General features: G+C 35.3%; 2 protein-coding genes and 1 pseudogene across 5 annotated transcripts in view; 2 read left to right on the forward strand and 1 right to left on the reverse strand.

Annotated features, from left to right (window-relative positions):
- The window catches only part of LOC127556769 (zinc finger protein 665-like), a 572,139-nt gene that overhangs the window by 469,003 nt on the left and 82,413 nt on the right, over window positions 1-20,723 (forward strand). The gene's annotated exons all lie outside the window — the stretch shown is intronic.
- The window catches only part of LOC127556748 (zinc finger protein ZFP2-like), a 605,234-nt gene that overhangs the window by 379,205 nt on the left and 205,306 nt on the right, over window positions 1-20,723 (forward strand). The window lies entirely within an intron of this gene.
- Window positions 4,800-5,232, reverse strand: LOC127557677 (40S ribosomal protein S26-like; annotated as a pseudogene).

Raw genomic sequence — 20,723 nt, forward strand, 5'->3', positions numbered from 1 at the left:
GTATGAGGATGTATTCTGAGGGAAGTGGATTTCTATGACAAAGAGACTTAACTGAGTTTCAATGGATAAATGATGGACAGAAACAGCTATACCCAAAGAAGGAACACTGGGAAATGAATGTGAACTATTTGCATTTTTGATTTTCTTCCCGAGTTATTTTTACCTTCTGAATCCAATTCTCCCTGTGCAGCGGGAGAACTGTTCAGTTCTGCAAATATGTATTGTATCTAGGATATACTGTAACATATTTAACATATATAGGACTGCTTGCCATCTCGGGGGGGGGGGGGTTGGAGGGAGGGAGGGGAAAAAACGAAACATAAGCGAGTGCAAGGGATAATGTTGTAAAAAAATTATCCTGGCATGGATTCTGTCAATACAAAGTTATTATTAAATAAAATAAAATTTAAATTAAAAAAAAACAAAAAAAAACATGTATACTTTAACATATTTAACATGTATCATCTAGGGGAGGGAGTGAGGAGAAGGAGGGGAAAAGTTGGAACAGAAGGTTTTGCAAAAGGTCACTGTTGAACCCATGCATATTATCTTGTAAATAAAATGACATAATAAAAAAATTTAAAAAAATAAACATTTATATTCATAAAAAATAAAAAAAAAATTTCTTTATGATTTACCAGTAAAAAAAAAAAAAAAAAAAAGCATTGGCCAGTGTTTCTGGAAGTCCTTTGCCAAGAGGGACCCTGTCTTCACATGTTCTGCATCATAGCCTGGGTATGAAAGGCATTTGTGCTCATTGTGGCACAGCATCATTTGGTCTCCTCTAAAGGAGCATCTTTGTGTAGCCCCAGTATAATTCTTCTACAAACCTCATTAGCATTTTCTCTAGCAAGTTGTTTTATCATTCTCTTGCTGCATTTTCACTAATAGTTCCTATGACAGCTGTCTGCAGACATCCCACAAAATCAGCAAAGGGACCTTGTTCTGTTTTCCTGAAGGCTTCCCTTGTAACTCATTTTCCTGGAAGGGTGCCCCATGCTTTTATAGAAGCAGCAGTAATTTGCTCATATACTATCAAAGGGTTATTAATCTGCGCTAAAGTGTCTGCATACTGACCTTTAGCTGCTAGTTAGTCAAAGGTGATTTGTATATTAACTCCAGTTTGTCTCTTCCAATGGGCTTGTATTCTACAGAGTTCACTATACTCTGAAAGTCACAACAAATTTTGTCCAGGTTCTAAACATGTCCTTGCTATAGATTTCCAATCACTAGGGTTAAAATTTCATAAGCCTAATTCTCTAATATCATATTAACATAAGATGATGTAGCCCCATAAAGAGTGCAACCCTTTTTCAAATCTTTTATTTTTTCCAGATCAAAAGGAGTGTATCTTCTCCTTTGTTGACCTGAAGAATCAAACTCTTCAATCACAGGGTATGGTTCTCTATTTTTTTTTTTAATTTTCATTTAATAATAATTATATTGACAGAATCCATGCCAGGGTAATTTTTTTTACAACATTATCCCTTGCACTCGTTTCTGTTCTGATTTTTCCCTTCCCTCCCTCCACCCCCTCCCTTAGATGGCAAGCAGTCCTATATATGTTGGATATGTTGCAGTATATCCTTGATACAATATATGTTTGTAGAACCGAACAGTTCTCTTGTTGCACAGGGAGAATTGGATTCAGAAGGTATAAATAACCCGGGAAGAAAAACAAAAATGCAGATAGTTCACATTTGTTTCCCAGTATTCTTTCTTTGGGTGTCGCTGCTTCTGTCCGTCATTTATCAATTGAAACTCAGTTAGGTCTCTTTGTCAAAGAAATCCACTTCCATCAAAATATGTCCTCATACAATATCGTTGTCGAAGTGTATAATGATCTCCTGGTTCTGCTCATTTCACTTAGCATCAGTTCATGTATGGTTCTCTATTAAATCAGATATATCCTCTTCTTCTTCTTCTTCTTCTTCTTCTTCTTCTTCTTCTTCTTTTTTGCTTTAAATAATGTCTTTTGTAATCTTATCATAGGCTACTTCAAAGGTGGTGCTGATGATGTCACTGCCATCCCCTCTCCTCCTTTTTCCTCTACCCTTGAAAGGTTAATTGAGGGAGGTAGTTCAGGGGATGGAGAATGACCTAATGGCTCCTGCTGTGAAGCACCACACTCCTTAATTTCATCAGAATTGTACTTAACTCCATTCTTGTCTGATTCTTCGTGCTTTTCACCTAGGTTGTCAGTATCTTCCTCCTCCTGTATTTTCTTCTTTTTCCTTTTTCTAATACTTATGTAATTCCTTAAAGCCAGTTGTAGTAAGTTATATGTATAGAATGTTTCATTAGGAATTGAATCAGGACCATTATCATTGCAATATTCACTTAATTGCTCTCCTCCTAATTTCCACTCCTCTGGATCTAATTCTTTTTCTTTAAAGAACAAAGGAGACGAGTACTGTACTGTTTCTAAAAGTGCAATGATCTGCTCCCAAGTTACAATCAAACCTTAATTTTTTTATTGGTCTAACCATTCTCTCTAGACATTTTCCTTTCAGTGGAGAAGGCTGTTTTCTAAACATTTGACCCATTTCAGCTAAAACACTAATTTAGCCCTTAACAAAGTTTCCTTTTTGTCTATTTTTGTACTCACCCTAATTTCTGGGTCACAGAGACTTTTTCCACTCAACTCAGGATTATATCAGTCTGAACTGCTGAATGTAAATCCTTAGTCCCTGTTCCAGCGCCATATGTTGCAATTCACGGGAGAGCTGCTGAAATGCACGGGAGCCACCTGACAGTGGTGCTTGAAGATCCAACCCAGAATGAATCTCCTCTTGTGAGAGTGTGATACAAAGATACTCAGAGGCAGTTGCTGTTCTCTGACCTCTTTACTCTTCCCTCTGACTCCAATTTATCTCATCCCATTCCACAACACCTGTGTTAGCAAAGGCTGCCTTGAAATTCCTTCAGATTTTATGATCCACAGTGTGGAGGCTCTTGGAGAATTGACTTGTCCTTTAACAGATTTATATTAAATCTCCATAGTTCTTTTTCTGGATGCAGATGGCATTTTCTATTCAGTCTATTGGATTGCCATGGGTCACTGCACCACTGACAAGAACCAAATCTTTCATAAGGGGATCATCAGTACATTCTTGCTAGTACTGTACACAACGTTTTCCAGGTTCTGCTTGTTTCACTCAGAATCGATTTGTGTAAGTCTTTCCAGGCCTTTCCAAAATCAGCTTCTTCATCATTTTTTATGTATCAATAATATTCCAATATCTTTATATACCACGACTTGTTCAGCCATTCCTCAACTGCTTGTCATCTATGCATTTTCCAATTCCTTGGCAACACACAAAGATTTGTTACAAACATTATTGCGTATTTGAGACCTTTTGGATACACACCCAAGAGTGGCACTGCTACCTCAAAGGGAATGCACAGTTTCCTTTGGCATGTTCTAAATTGCTCCAGAATTGGTAAGTGAGTTCACAACTCCACAAAAAATGATTTAGTGTTTTCCCACTAACCTTTCATCACTAATTATTACCTTTTGCTTTAATCTTAGCCAGTCTGAGATGTGTGAACTGGCATCCCAGGATTGTTTTAATTTGCATTTCCCTAATCAATAGTGATTTAGAGCATTTTTTCATGACTATAGATGATTCAATTTAGGTAAAAATTGTCTGTGCATATCCTTTGACCATTTATCAATTGGGGAATGACTGGGATTCTTATAAATTTGACTCAATTAGTTATGTAATTAGAAATAAGGTCTCTATCAGAAATACTGCTCTGAATTTTTTTACCTAGCTTTCTGCTTCCCTTCGAATATTAGTTATGCTGGCTTTGTTTGTGTAAAAACTTCTCTCATCTCCAAAAATCTGATAGGCAAACTATTCCTTGTTCTCTTAATTGCCTTATAATACTACCTTTACTCCTAAATCATGTACCCTTTTTGACCTTGTTTTGCTCTGGGGTGTGTGATGTAGATCAATTCCAAATTTCTGTTGTATTATTTTCCAGTTTTCTCAGCAATTTTTGTAAAACACTGAGTTCTGATCCCAGAATTTGGAGTTTGGGGGTTTATCAAACAGTATGTTGTTATAATCACTGATTATTGTGTCATGTATATCTAATCTATTCCATTGATCCAGTACATCAAAACCATATACTTTTGATGACTCCTGTTTTATAGTAATGTTTTAGATCTGGTATTGCTACGTCATTGTCCTTTATATTTTTCATTAATTTATTTGACCTTCTTGACCTTTTGTTCTTTAGAACATCTAAAGAACAAATGTATTTTGTTATTATTTTTTCTAGCTTTATAAATTAATGTTGGGGGAGTTTGATTGGTATGGCACCAAACAAGTAAAATAATTTGCTAAATTAGGTAGAATTGTCATTTTTGTTACATTAGCTCAGCCTACCCTCAAGTGATATTTTTCCATTTTTTTAGATCTGACTTTATCCATGTGAAAAGTGCTTTGTGATTGCATTCATGTTGTTCCTTGCTTTGTCTCGGCAGGTAGACATTCAAATATTTTATTTGTCTCAAGAAATTTTTTCTTACTTCTGGACTTTGCTAGTAACATATAGAAATTTTGATGATTTTTCTGGATTTACTTTATATCCTGCAACTTTGCTTTAACTGTTAATTGTTTCAAGCAGGTTTTTGGCTGATTGTCCAGATTTCTCTAAGTATATCATATCATCTTTAAAAACATAAAAATTAAAATTTAAAAAGCCAGTATTAACATTCATTTTTTATTTGTTCATTCTTTTGTTTATTTATTTAGAGTAGACCAGCCATTTTATTTTCCTCTGTTGGTTCAGGAATATTGATGGGCAGATAGCTCTTTACATGGGCTTTGAAAGGGTCTGGGGACAGCACCAGCAAGTGTGAAGTGGGTGGGGGTGTTTGATCCTTTCATGCCTCCCGGGATCAATTTCTCAATACCTTGCCGTGGATCATGCATTTCGCTCAGTAATGTAGTTTGGTCAGCACATAGGAGTCGAAAACTCTGGCCTTGGAGATGTCCCTGTTGGCCGCTGCTTCCACTATGTTGCAGGTCACGAATTTCTTGATGGCCTTATCCTTAAGAACGTAGCAGGCACAGTTGGTACAGCAGATGGGCTGCACTTGGTCGCAGCCCTTCTTGGCGAGGTCCGTTATTTTTTCTCTTCTTGGTCATCTCATCAGCCTGAGCCTGGTGTCTCCATTCCCCTTTTCCATGGGCTCGGGGATTTCCCCATCCCCCTACTCCGATACCTTCCCCAAAGTCAGAGCTAAAATTCATTTTTTAAAATAAAGTTTTGAGATCCACATTTGCTCCCTTCCACCTCCTTAAGTCAGGAAACATTTTGATATATGTTGTAGATGTGCAATATGTACAGCTTATTTCCACATTAGTCATGTTTAGCAAGAAACAGAAGAAAATCAAGAAAACATAAAAAGTAAATTAAAATGCTATTTTTATCTGCATTCAGACTTCATCAGTTCTTCCTCTTGGTGTAAGTGATTGATTTTCAATCACGAGTGTCTTGGACTTGCCTTGAACCACTAACTTGCTGACAAAAGCTCAATCAATCTTAATTGATCATCATGCAAAATTGTTCTGTAATCTTCTTCTGATTTGCTTTGCTTTGTATCAGTTTGTGTTTCTCCAGTTTTTGTTTGTTTGTTTGTTTTGATGTCCACCTGCCCCTGATTTCTTATAGCACAATAATATTTCATTACATTCATACACCACAATTTGTTTAGCCATTCCCCACTTGGTGAACATTTTCTCAATTTTTAATTCTTTAGCAACACAAAAGAACTGCTTTAAATACTTTTGTCACTGTAGATCCTTTTTAAAAAAAAGATTTCTAATAAGGGATCATCTTGTAAAGATGGGGAATTTGTAATGGCTATTATCTTCTGTAATTAACTCCTTAGAGAGTTCAGTCATCCAATCTGAGGAGAAGGGAAATCAAGAAATCTGCGAACTCTTGAGATTCAAAGATTGAAAAGGCATGGACCTGGAGAAGAGATGTCTCTGCAAATGGGAAAGATGATCATGAGGTGGGAAATAATCTTCGTGCACTGTATAAAGTAGAAGTGTAATTTCTACAACCTGCAAGAATTCATATTTCTAATGAGAAATAACAGAAAAAGAGGGTCAAGGATAGTCTTCAAGTCAGTAGCAAAATCTCTGTAAAACAGGGAAGTCAATCAGATAGGAAATAATATACATACTCAGTAGAGGTATAGAAATCTATCTTATCCTCCTGTAAAATACCACTAGAGTGGGTTGTGGAAAGATGGGGAGAGTGATTAAAGAGAGGGCATGTTGGGGGAGAGGGTAGCAAAACACTTTTGAGGATTAGAGTGAAAGAACAGAGAGAATAAATAAGAGGGAATACAATTAGCAATAGTGACTGTAATTTTTTTTTTACTTTTTTCAAAGTAAGTTTCTCTGACAGAATACTGTTGTTCACTGGAAAATGATAACCAGGATGCTCTTAGGGGAAAAAAAAGAAACACTGGAAAGTCCTCTATGACCAAAATGAAATATACAGTATACAATGTAATACCAACGCTCTGGGATGATCAGCTGTTAAAAGACTTTGTTATTCTCAGTAGTATAATCATCCACATCTACTATGAACGACTTATGATGAAAAATCCTATCCATGCCCAGAGAAGAAAATGATGGAGTCTGAATACAATCAAAGCCTTCTCTATTACTCTGTCTGCATCTCTCTCTTATTTTTAACTTAATTTTTCATGAGGGTTTTTATTTTCATTAGCATGGGAGATCTATGTTTTCTTTCACAACTGATGTTTATGGAAATGTTTTGCATAACTTCACATGTACTTTTTTCACTGTGGGTAAGAATAAGGGAGAGAGCCTCACACTCAAAAATCTTAAAGACAAATGTAAAAAAAAATTAGGTCTGAATGCAACTGGGGAAAATATTAAATAAATAAAAATTATTTAAAAAAAAGAAAGCCAAAACACCTCAAAAGTCCTAATGCATTAAGGAAGACAGAGAATGAAAAAGATCTAACTCAGTAGAAGTGCCATGAATGCAAAAATAAAAGGTTTGAATAGTGAGAAAGAAAAATAAAGAAGAGAAATAGGGAAAAATCTTTTCAAGAAAAAGGCACAGAAAAAGAAATTAATCTTTGAAAGGCCAAAAAAGGGGATTCTACCCTTTTTTGAATGACTAACACACACACAAAAAGACATGAGCAAGATGCCACAGAGATTAGAAAAGACTGACAGTGTCTTCTAAATGGGAATTCAAGAATATATTTGACACAAATATTTTGGGATAAGACAATGCAGGAGTTTTGCTTGGATTATCAACAAATATAATGAGAAGACTTGCTTTTTGTCATTTGTCATTTGAGGTAGATAGTTGGGAGAGATAGATGTATTTTTTTCTGATAAAAAATTATTTGTTTTTAAAATATAAGTAAACACTTAGGTATAATCTACAGTTGTTAGCAGGAGAATTCTTGATTCAAGATACAGATTTAAAAGATAGAGAATGTCATGAAAATAATGTTATGATTTCTTGTCATGAAGTGTTCAACATTGGTGAAATTGACAACAGGAAACCATAAATATCTAATTATTATTATTTTTTTACTGTGATTTTATTATTTTCTTTTTCTTTTTTTTTTAATTTTTATTTAATAATTACTTTATATTGACACTCGTTTCTGTTCCGATTTTTTTTTCCCTCCCTCCCTCCACCCCCTCCCCTAGATGGCAAGCAGTCCTTTATATGTTGGATATGTTGCAGTATATCCTAGATACAATATATGTTTGCAGAACCGAACAGTTCTCTTGTTGCATAGGGAGAATTGGATTCAGAAGGTATAAATAACCCGGGAAGAAAAACAAAAACGCAGATAGTTCACATTCGTTTCCCAATGTTCTTTCTTTGGGTGTAGCTGCTTTTGTCCGTCATTTATCAATTGAAACTCAGGTCTCTTTGTCAAAGAAATCCACTTCCATCAAAATATGTCCTCATACAATATCGTTGTCGAAGTGTATAATGATCTCCTGGTTCTGCTCATTTCACTTAGCATCAGTTCATGTAAGTCTCGCCAGTCCTCTCTGTATTCATCCTGCTGGTCATTTCTTACAGAACAATAATATTCCATAACATTCATATACCACAATTTACCCAGCCATTCTCCAATTGATGGGCATCCATTCATTTTCCAGTTTCTAGCCACTACAAACAGGGCTGCTACAAACATTTTGGCACATACAGGTCCTATCTAATTATTTTTAACTTTGAAATTCACATAAATGAAATAAAATAAACCTTTTAAATACATACAAAACCAAAAAAAATTTAAGAAACAAATCTGCAAAGCTTGTATTTATCTTTTGAGTAATAATGAATTCAAAATGATATTTTTCAAAATATTTTTCTGAGTCCTTCTGTTGCATGTATTATTACTGTAATAATGTCTTCCTCATTATTTTAGGTTGGAGGATCGGGGCAGGACTGTCCTATTGCTAGTACCCTTTGTACTGATTTCCTTTCCTACCCAAAATAGAAAAATAAACCAATAATCACCAAAAAGTATTTCTACTCAACACGTAAAATCAGGAATGCAAACTGCCACACTGTCCAGACTTTACAGAGCTGGGGAGAATGTGAGTCAGTATTTGAACTACCCAATTCTAAACCCAGGGCCCAAGTCCTTCAAGTAATCTCTCTGTTCTATCAATTTGAATGAAAAGAAAAGGAGCTCAAATGTCAATACAGCTTAGCCAACTGATTTTACTCTGAGATTAGTGATACAAGAACTGACAATCATACAAACAGCATAATCCTTGTGACTTAAGGTTTATAAATTCTTTTACAAATATTGCTCCCTTTTATATTTTTCTACCTTGGATATAGATTCTATTATTATCCCCAACATGCAGATGAGGAAACTCAGGCTGGATTGGGTTACATGACTTACCCAGGAACATAGAGTTAGGAAGTGCCAAAAACTGAATTGGAATTCAAGTCTTGTGGTCCCAAGAAGAGCACTTCATTCACTGTGTCCTCATTATAGAAGGTGCTGTGGTACATGAGCAAAGCAGAATTGAATTAGCCCAGAAGAAATGCAAGATGTGCAAAGTTAGAGAAGCCCCCCAGATATTCATGGGAACTATTTGTGTCTGAGTTGTGGCAGAGCATTCAGAGCTTATATTGGTCTGATCAACCACAGTCGGACACACAGTAACTACACTCTTAACATAGTGTGAGATCATTTTGTCCTTGTCAAGGACCAAGGATAGCAACCAAGCAACAAATCACCTAGCTCTTTAAAGAAAGCATTACACAAACTAATATGCAACAATTACCAGAACATTTAAACAAAGATTATTTGTTCCAATAAACAACAGGAAACAAAGCCAGACCAATTGATTGGGGAATGGCTGAAGAAATGAGTCTCTGAATGCCAAGCACCACTGAGGTGTGATGACAAACAAGGATTTCAGTTGGTCCTCACTTCAACACATTTATAGCTTTATGCACAGGATGGAATTTGGGATGTTTCAACATGCCTCTTTTGTTGGAAGATCTAATGAGATCTGTGCTGCAGAGGGAGGCATTTCCTTGTTCATTAAATCTCTGAGATTTATCTCCAACATGATTTCTCCAGTGGATAGTCAAGTATGAGCTCTAGGAGAAGCCCTTCCCACAAGCATTGCCTTTACACATTTTCATTCAGGTAGGAATGTTTGTCTACTAATTCTGCTCTTGCAGAGAAAACAGGGACCCATGAGCACTAAGACTTCTCTGTGCAATGAATCCTCTGAGAGAAGGTAAGTGATGATCTCTCAAGCTGAAAGCCTTCCCACACTGGGGCCAAAGAAAACTGCTCAAATGGATTTGTCTAATAGTTCAGATACTTTGAATTCTCTTTTAATGTCTTTTGTTGTTCATGACCATGATCAGGTTTCTCTCTAATATGAATTCTGAGGTGGGAAATAATACTATTGTTGCCTGAGGGCATTACCACCATGATATATTCATTTCTCTTCAATGTGGATTCCCTGATGTCTATTAAGATGGTAGCTGGATCTAAAAACCTTTCTACATTGATTACATTCATAAGCCTTCCCTCCAATGTGGGTGTTCTTATGTTTTACTAGACTGGGGATATCTATAAAAGCTTTTCCACATTGATTGCATACATAAGGCTTCTCTACATTGTGGATTTTCTGATCTTTAACAAGGTTGGAGTTCTAGTTAAAATCCTTTCTGTGCTTATTACATTAATTTCATTAATTTAATTAATTAATACACATTAATTTCTCTCCACCATGTATTTTTTGATGTGAAGCAAGACTAGGGTGGTACTTGAAAGGTTTTCCACTCTGATTACATTTATAAAATCCCTCTATAGTGTGGATTATTTGATATCTTACAAGACTGAGATCTCTGGAAAAGCCTTTCCAAGAAGATGACATTCAAAAGCTTTCTCTCCAGTGTTGTTTCTCTGTGGTCAATCAGGAGTGATTTGTAACAGAAAACTCTCTCACATTAAGTACATTTTAAAAACATCTCTCCAATGTGAGTCTTCTGAGGGCCAGCAAGAGCTGAATTCCAAGCAAAGGCTTTCCCACACTGATCATATCCATATCTTTTTATTCCAGGGTGGTAAGGAAGAGATGACTGATAGGATGAGGTTGCTTCACATACATTATATTCATCAGATTCTTTTCTAATGTGAATTTGCTGAAGAGTAATGAGCTTACAGTTTTAAATGAAGGCCTTTGCACCTTTATTACTTACTGAAAGCATTTCTTCAGTATCACTTTTCTGATGGCCATTGAAATCTGAGCTCCACTTCATAGTTTTTTCCTATTGATTTCCTGGATACATTGGCTCTACCTCTTCAGTGAAGCATTTCTTGTATCCACTATTCTCAAGATAATCACTTCCTGAGGTCATTTTCTTATAGTGATTTTGGATAAAGGACTCTTTGAATCTCTTTCCAATTTCATCCAATTCACAATCACTCTTTCAACATCTATCTACTTTTGAGATTAAAATCATGCATTTTCCTCAAATTGAAGTCACAGGGACCATCCTCCATGAATCTTTGCAGATCAGATTCTTCCAAAAAAATTCCCAGCTTTTTACTCATCTCATACTGTGAATGCAGTTTCTACATCTGAAGAAGAGAAACAAACATGTATACACAAAAGGAAATACACATATATACAAATTCCAATAGCAATGTTACTTAAGATTTATTGCACCTTGTCACCAACCTAAAAGTATAACACTTCATATGTATACTCTTGGAAGAAACAATGGTGTTTAATAGACCAAGCCGTTTTTAAGAAGAGAAAGATAATATGTGAGAGTGACAAAGGAGAGGTTCTTCTTAAAGTGCTGTACCAATCCTCTCCCAACTAAGTATATACATTCAGCAAAGGGAGGGTGCCAAGGCCAAGATGACTACCAAATTCTTTAATGCCAGTAGAGTGGAACTTTCTTTCTGCTTGAAGAGTTTTTGCTAAGTTAGAGGGAAAACTGAGTCAACATACATTTTAAAACCGTAGAGCACATAAGGAATAGACACCTTTCAGAGAGATTTGTTGGATAGTACCACATTTACTCATTTGAGCCAAAACCATAATCATCAAAATTGTTTTGATGAAAATAATGGGGAAATTCAGAAGGTACTAAATGAAAAATGGGAACTCTACAAGATTTAAAGATTGCAAGTAATTCAGATCATCCATCTCTAGGAGGGCAGTGTTTAACTCTCCAAAGTATAAGCAAAGATTACAGACATGTTGGATTTTTGGCCCAGTAAAGAAGGTGGATCAATAAAGTTCATTTTTATATTGAATGTAACAGTCCAAACTCTTTTATGATGCCTGAAGACTATTTATGGACCAAAGATCTATCTCAATTACCCATTGCTGATGGAGCTACACTGGTTAGTGATAAGATGTGATCCTGCAAGAGATGGACTGAACAGTTTCATAATGTTCTCCACAGAACATCATTCAATCACTACTGAATCTTGTAAACAATAATCTTAGATCATATTCCATCCTCTTTAGTCATTCATGAATTGATGTCATCCCTACAATTTATAGCTCTATGTTAAGAAAAAGAGAGCTGGTACCCATCTTTTAAAACATATAAATTTGCTTCTTTTTTATCAAACCGTGCATATCCTTTGACACAGCAGTGTTTCTACGGGCTTATATCTCAAAGAGATCTTCAAGGAGGGAAAGGGATCATATGCAAAACGTTTGTGGCAGCCCTTTTTTTGGTGGCAAGAAACTAGAAACTCAGTGGATGCCAAACTTTGGAGAATGGCTGAATAAATTATAGTATATGAATGTTATGGCATATTATTGCTTTATAAGAAATTACCAGCAGGATGATTTCAGAGAGGCCTGGAGAGACTTACAGGAACTGATGTTGAGTGAATTAAGCAGAACCATACATGGCAAGAACAAGACTATACGATGATCAATTCTGATGGACTTGGCTCTCCTCAACAATGAGATGATTCAAACCAATTTAAATTGTTCAGTGATGAAGAGAGCCATCTATACCTAGAGAGAGTACTGTGGACCACAACATAGCATTCTCCCTTTGTTGTTGTTTGTTTGCATTTTGTTTCCTTTCCCAGTTTTTTCCCCCCTTCTTGATCTGATTTTTCTTACGCAGCAGGATAACTGTATACACATATTGGATATAACATATATTTTAACATAATTAACATGTATTGGACTACCTGCCATCTGGGGGAGAGGGTGAGGGGATAATTTGGAAAGAAGGCTTTACAATGGTAAATGATGAAAAATTACCCATGCATATGTTTTGTAATTGAAAAGCTTAAAAGAAAGAATTATGTTAAAAAAAATAAATTTGCTTCCTTTTTCCCTAAGTATCTTGGGAAATAGACCTTCGGGTGGTACTTTTGGGTCACAGGGTATATACTGTTTTAAAAATCTTTGGTCATAATTCCAGATTGTTCTCTAAATTGAATGGATTAGTTTATAATTTCAGTAACAATATATTAGTGTCCCCAAAATGATATCAAAATGGTGTTTTTACTTTGCATTTTCCTAATCAATAATGAATTAGAATATTTTCTCATGTGGCCATAAATAATTTTGATTTCTTCATCAGAAACTACCTCTTTCTATTCTATGAGTATTTTTCAATTAGAGGATGATTCATATTCTTATATATTTAACAAATTTCTTTATATGTTTGCAATATGGAATCTTTATCTTAGAAATTATATATAAAAACATGTTTCTTTTCTTGTGATCTTGGCTAAATTGGATTTTTTGGTACAAAACTTTTTAACTAAATGTATTTGAAATTATCCATTTTATACCCTCTAATGCTCTCTATCTCTTCTTCATTCTTTTTTTTTTCTTCTTTTTTTGCTGAGGCAGTTGGGACTAAATGACTTGCCCAGGGTCACACAGCTAGGAAGTGTTAAGTTTCTGAGGCCAAATTTGAACTCAAATCTTCCTGACTTCAGGGCTGGTGTTCTATTCACTGTATTATTTAGCTCCCCCCTGTCCCATTCATAAATTTTTAAAGTTATTCATGAGTCTGATAGTCAATGTGTTCTGAGTTTTTAAAAATTTCTTATATCTCCTTTTATATCTAGATTGACTTACTTAGTAATAGTACAAGATATTTGTCTATGTTCAATTTTTGCCAGTCTGCTCTCTAGTTATCATCACAAAAACTTAACACTTTACATTTTTTAACACAAGATTTCTATAATAATTTGCCATAATGTATTTTATTTCTATTCTGTTCTACTGTCCTAATTTTCTATTAGGCTGTACAAGATAAGGTTTATTATTATTATTATCAGTACATTATTATTTTAATTTTTATTCATGAAATGAAACAAATATTATGGAAATACTTCCATAATATAGTATGTGTATATATATATATAAATGTGACATGAAAATCCTGATATTCCTTTTCAGTACACAAGAAAGTTATGTAAATTTCTTTGTATTTTCTTTTTTCCTTCCCTATACCCCTCCCTTTCCCAAATAGGAATCCTGTTATGTGGAGTTCTTGTTCTTCTTTAAAATAATAGTTCTCTCTGGGAGAGAGCAGGTTTCTCAGGAAGGTTTTCTGGAGGCAGCCTTAGTTTCAGTTGAAAGTAATAATCACCCAAAATGCAGCCAGCTGGTAAAAATGTAACCTTTTATTTTCTCCTTCCAAAATAGCCCAGTTAGTTGAGAGAGCCCTATCTCTCTGCTTGGTTCTAAGAGCTCTTGCAGCTTTGTCCTTTGCTTCTGCCTCTGCTTTCTTCATCCTCTAGTCAGCACCAAGTTGAATCTATCTTGCCCCTGAGAGAGGGCTTCTGGCTCTCAATCTCCCAGAGTGCTCTGTGTCTGTCCCAGAGTGCTCCTCTTCAATCTAATTCAGCTGAACTCTCTTGACTGGGCCTCTGTCCGCTTCTTATACCTGAAAGAGTGGGATTATGGGTTTTCTCCCATAGGGCTCTCTGCCCCTAAGAACTTCAAGGGAGGTGTGAATTTGGATATCTCATACTAAACCCTGAAATCTCCCAAACGTGTAAACTCCAATGAGTACTTAAATACTTCTTGCTTATATGAGCTCTCTAAAGGTGTGAACACAAGCATTGTATCAATTAGTTCTACTTAGTACCTTATTTCAGGTTCTGGCCCAAAACATCTCCTTGTAAGATCAGATCAGTGATATTGAACCATGCTAAATTAGATAATTATTGTCTCTATCAACTCTAATGATTTAACAGTTTGTAAAGATTCCAACACTGTTACACACATATGATGCTCTTAAAACATTCCTACTATTTTATACAGCATTCTCTTGATTCTGCTTATTTCACTGTCTGTTATTTCATTCAAGCCTTTCCATGATTTTCCCCAAACTAATGAGCTCAACATTTCTTCTAGCACAGTAGAGCTCCATCACAATCATATACCACAACTTGTTCTACCATTCCCTAGTTTAAGAGACACTTCTTTAATTTCTAATTTTGCGCAACCAGAAAAAGATTTGTTATAAATATTTTAGAATATAGAGCTCTTTTCCTTATCCCCTAATGATCTTGGGAAATAGGTCTAATGGTGGCATTGTTGAGTCAAAGCGCATGGGCAGTTTCATAACTCTTTGGCCATAATTACAGTTTACTCTTCTAAATTGCTTGATCAGATCAAAATTACACCAACAATAACGAGTTTGGATCCCAATTTTTCCACATCCCCTCCAATATTTGTCACATTCCCTTTCAATTATATTAGCCAATCTGATAGTGTAAAATGATCTCAAGTTTGCTTTTAACTAGTGTTAATGATTTAGAGCATTTTCCCACATGACTATAAATTGGATTTCTCCATTGGGAAACTGCCCATTTATATCTTTTGGCCATTTATCAATTAGGAAAAGATATCTGGTATTCTGAAAGATTTTCCTTAGGTCTTAGTATATTTGAGACATGAGATCTTTATGAGAATTTTTCTACAGCATTTTCATCTATAGATGAATTTTGCTATTATTCTTTTGAGTTCAGTAAAATAGTTTTCTGGTAATTTAACTGGAATTTTAGGGAATCTATAAATTAGCTTACATAAAATTGTCATTTTGCTGCACAAGCTCTGTCTACCCATGAACAATTAATATTTCTTGAGTTATTTAAATATAATTTTATTTCTATAAAGTTTTTTTTTTCATTCTTGTACTTCATGGATTAGCTCTTCAGGTGTTTTCAGGAAATTTATCCTATCTATTATCTTATTATTTTTTCTGGCAGGACTGTGTTGATAATATAGAGAAATGCTGGTGTTTTATGGGGGTTTACTTTGTATCCTTATTTTTGCTAAAATTATTAAATGTTTAAACTAACTTTAGTTGAGTCTTTTCAATATTCCTAACATATCAACACATAGTCTTCAAAAAGAAACGGTTTCTTTCAGTGTCTTATTATTCTTGCTAGGATTTCCAATACAATATTGAATACTATTAGTTACAGTAGAATCCCTACTTCTCATGTGATTTTACTAGAAAGGATTCTGGCTTTTGGCCATTACCAGTAATACTTACTGATGGCTTTAGGTAACTTTGCTTTTTTCGATTTGAGGAGAAAAAATCCATTTATGCTTATACTTCCAAGTGCTTTTTAATAGAATTGAGTGTTGTATTTTACCGTAAGTTTTTGCTTCAACTATTGCTGTAATCCTAAGGAATTTTTTCTTTAGTATTAGAAGTATAATCAATTATGTAAATAATTTTCCTTCTATAACTCCAGCCCTGCATTCCTGCTACAAATTCCAATTGATCATATTATCTAATCTTTGCAATATACTGTAATCTCCTAGGTCACATTTTAAAAATTTGCATTTATATCTTTACTAAAATTGTTTTATAATTTTCTTTCTCATGATTTATTCTTTCTGTTTTAAGTATCAATACCTAGGAGTTTAGTAGTATCCCTTCTTTGCCTATTATTTCAAAATAATTTATTTAATATTGGAAGTAGGTGACATTTTAAGTGTTTGGTAGAATGTTCATGTGAATCCATCTGGTGCTCATACTTTTTCTTTAAGAAATTCATTTAGGGTGTGTTTAATTTTTTTGAACAATGAAATTAAATAGATATTCCATTTCCTCCTCTGTTAATACCTTGAATATAATTTTTTTTTGGACTAGTGTGTTATTGGACAGAACTTTGAACTTGAAACAAGGATGCTTACAAGGTATTAACTGAAATTGATGAGACAAAGGATATCTAGTTTAGCATGGTTCAGTATGATTGATTTAATCTTACAAAAAATAATTGTTTCCTAGTGATATAATGATTGGTTTATACTTAGTGTAGAATATATAAACAGGGACTGAGAGCCACAGAGGACATGTGCACTAGAAGCTTTCGGAGCCAAGGAGACAGAAAGTCATTTCACCTTCAGTCAGGCTCCTGGTGACTGGCCTGGACTCTTGCACTTCTCCCACTAAGACCAAGGCCAGACTGAAAGACTCTCCAGAAAGCTGCCCAACAAGATCCCCAAGAAACCAAACCAGAGAACATTACATTTTGGCATCCAAACATGGGACCAAGAACCTTCATCTGTGACCCAGAAATTAGGATGAGTACAAGAATGAAACTTTGTAAAGGGCCAAACTAGCGCTTCAACTAAAATGGGACAGATGTTTAGAAAACAGTCTTCTTTTCCTCTTCAAGGAAAATGTGTTGAAAGCTTGGTTAAACTTATAAGAAACCAAGGTTTAATTGTAATTTGGGAGCAGATCATTGAACTTTTTAAAAACAATACAATCCACATCTCCTTGGTTCTCAGAGGAAAAAGAATTAGATATAGATAAGTGGAAATTAGTAGGAGAGTAACTATGTGAATGCTACAATGATAATCGACCTGACTCAATTTCTAAAGAAACACTTTATACATATAAGTTTAAGAAATTATATAAGTATTAGAATAAAAAAAAAAAGAAGAAAGAGCAGGAAGGGGAGGATCCAGATAAACTAGGTGAAAAGGATGAAGAATTAGACAAGAATGGAGTTAAGTACAATTCTGATGAAATTAAGGAATGTGGTGCTTCACAGCAGGAGCCATTAGGGCATTCCCTATTTCATGACCCTCCCTCCTCAATTAACCCTTCATAGGTGGAGGGATAAGGAGGAGAGGGAGGGGCAGTGACACCATCAGCACCACCTATGAAGTAGCCTATGACAAGATTATAAAAGGCATTAGTTAAAGCAAAAAAAAAAAAAAAAGGACAGGATATATCTGATTTAATAGAAGCATATCCTGTGATTGAAGAATTTGACTCTTCAGGTCAACAAAGGAGAAGATACACTCCTTTTGATTTGGAAAAAATCAAAGATTTGAAAAAGGGTTGCACTCTTTATGGAGCTACATCATCTTATGTTAAGATGATATTGGAGAATTTGGTTTATGAAATTTTAACCCCTAGTGATTGGAAATCTATAGCAAGGACATGTTTAGAACCTAGACAAAACTTGTTGTGGCTTGTGGAGTATAGTGAACTATGCAGAATACAAGCCCAATGCAATAAACAAACTGGAGTTAATATACAAATCACCTTTGACCAACTAGAAGGTAAAAGTCACTATGCAGACACTTTAGCACAGATTGATTACCCTTTGATAGCATATGAGCAAATTGCTACTGCTGCAATCCAAGGATGGGGCTTTCTCCCAGGAAAAGATGGAGGGGAAGCCTTCACAAAAATAGAACAAGATCCCAATGAACTCTTTGCTGATTTTGTGGGACATCTGCAGATGTCACAAGAACCACTGCAGAAAATGAAGCTACAAGAATTATAATAAGACAACTGGCTAAGGAAAATACTAATGAGGTTTGTAGAAGAATTATATGTTGGCTACACAAGGATGCTGTACACAAGGAGATCATAAGATGCTGTGCCACAGTAGGCACAAATGCTCATTATACCTAGGCTATGATGCAAATTATGGGAAGACAGGGTCCCTCTTGGCAAAGGACTTCCAGAGAAATTCGTTGATGTTTTCAATGTGGAAAAGTTGCACATCTGAAAGCCCAATGTAGGCATAGAGATAAAGTGAGAAGACAGGGTAAGACTTAAAACCAAAATGCAACTGGGGTTTCCACTTGGCCTCAAAATGTAGTTTGACCCAGGGAAATGAGAGATAGGGCTAAGCTCCAAAACCTCAACCAAAAAACAGGTGGGGCATGATGGCAGTTGAGGTTACACCCGGAGAATCTTTAGAACTTCAATACTCTAATATGATCAATCAGCCAAAAAGCAATCAGATGGAAGAAAGGGATTACAATTGGGTAGAATATAGGCTTTTTAAATTAATAAAAGGGTAGTGTCCAGTGTGAGCAGTTTCAATGTAATTACCAAATGATGAGGAGAGATTTAGAAAGTGGTAAATAGAAAGGACCAGATAGGTTAACTTTTTGGCAGAAAGGGTTTGCTTGTATCTCTACAGATGGAGAAGGTATCAGATAGATGCCAACAAGTCATATTTGCCTTGTCCATTGGAGAGAGACAGAAAAAGAGAAAATCCTCAAAGCAAAAGAGAAGACCTAAGAAACATCTGACACTGAAAGAGCATGGTTGATAATGAGACTGTTACAGAAGTTAAAAATTCACAGGAATCATTGGATTCTCTGAGATATGATACGACTGATACAGGTCATCAAAATCTGCAGGAATCATTGGATTCCCTACACACATGAAGTAATGGACAATAGATTTCTTTTGGACTATTTCTAGGACTTATGGACATGTATAATTCCTCATGTTGATTCACGTTATTTGTTTCATCACTACAAGCCTGTGTTATTATGTGCTTATGTAATTTATGTAATTATGTGTAATGCCTCCCATATTGATGGATTTATGTATACTTGTTTCAAGTGAGACCCTTCAGAAACCCACTAATCTGACATGATTTCTCATTTTGCTTTAGTGTTTTCATCTCCCTTCCTGAGACATCAGGGAAGGAGTGATCATCTCCTTTTATGGTGTTTTCACCCCTTTTTTGAGGTATCAGGAAAGATGTGATGACCTTTTTGGGGTTCTCACATCCTTGAGAAGCCAGGGAGAGTGACCACCTTATGTTCTAAAACAAAAGAACCGGGAAAGGTATGGGCCAGAACTCTGAACTTGAAACAAGGATTTGGTTTGTCTCATTGTTGAAGAGGGACATATCCATCAGAATTGATCATCATATAGTATTGTTGTTGAAGTATATAATAATCTCCTGGTTCTGCACATTTCACTCAGCATCAGTTCATGTAAGCCTCTCCAGGCCTCTCTGAAATCATTTGGCTGGTCATTTTTTACAGAACAATAATATTCCATAACATTCATATACCACAATTTATTCAGCCATTTTCCAACTGATGGGCATCCACTCAGTTTCCAGTTTCCAATTTCCAGCGACTACAAAGAAGGCTGCCACAAATACTCTTGCACATACAGGTCCCTTTCCCTTCTTTAAGATCTCTTTGGGATATAAGCCCACTAGTAGCACTGCTGGATCAAAGGATATGCACAGTTTGATAACGTTTTGGTCATAGTTCTAAATCACTCTCCAAAATGGCTGGATGTATTCACAATTCCACTAACAATGTATTAGTGTCCCAGTTTTCCCAAATCCCCTTCAACATTCCGCATTATCTTTCTCCGTCATTCTAGCCCATCTGACAGGTGTGTAGTGATATCTCAGAGTTGTCTTAATTTGCATTTCTCTGATTAATAATGACTTGGAGCATCTTTTCATATGACTAGAAATACTTTCTATTTCTTTATCTGAAAATTGTCTGCTCATATCCTTTGACCATCCATCCATTGGAAATTGACTTGATTTCTTATAAATTAGAGACAACTCTATATATTTTGGAGATGAGGCCTTTATCAGAACCTTTGACTGTGAAAATCTTTTCATAGCTTATTGCTTCCCTTCTAATCATGTCTGCATTAGTTTTGTTTGTACAAAAACTTTTCAATTTGATACAATCAAAATTTTCTATTGTGTGATCAAAATGATCTCTAGTTCTTCTTTGGTCATAAATTCCTTCCTCTTCCACAGGTCTGAGAGGTCAACTATCCCATGTTCTTCTAATTTATTTATAATCTCATTCTTTATGCCTAGGTCATGAAGTCATTTTGATATTATCTTGGTGTATTGGTGTTAAGTGTGGGTCGATGCC

This window comes from Antechinus flavipes, chromosome 3 (assembly GCF_016432865.1).
Source record: "Antechinus flavipes isolate AdamAnt ecotype Samford, QLD, Australia chromosome 3, AdamAnt_v2, whole genome shotgun sequence".
NCBI classification, from domain to species: Eukaryota; Metazoa; Chordata; class Mammalia; order Dasyuromorphia; family Dasyuridae; genus Antechinus; species Antechinus flavipes.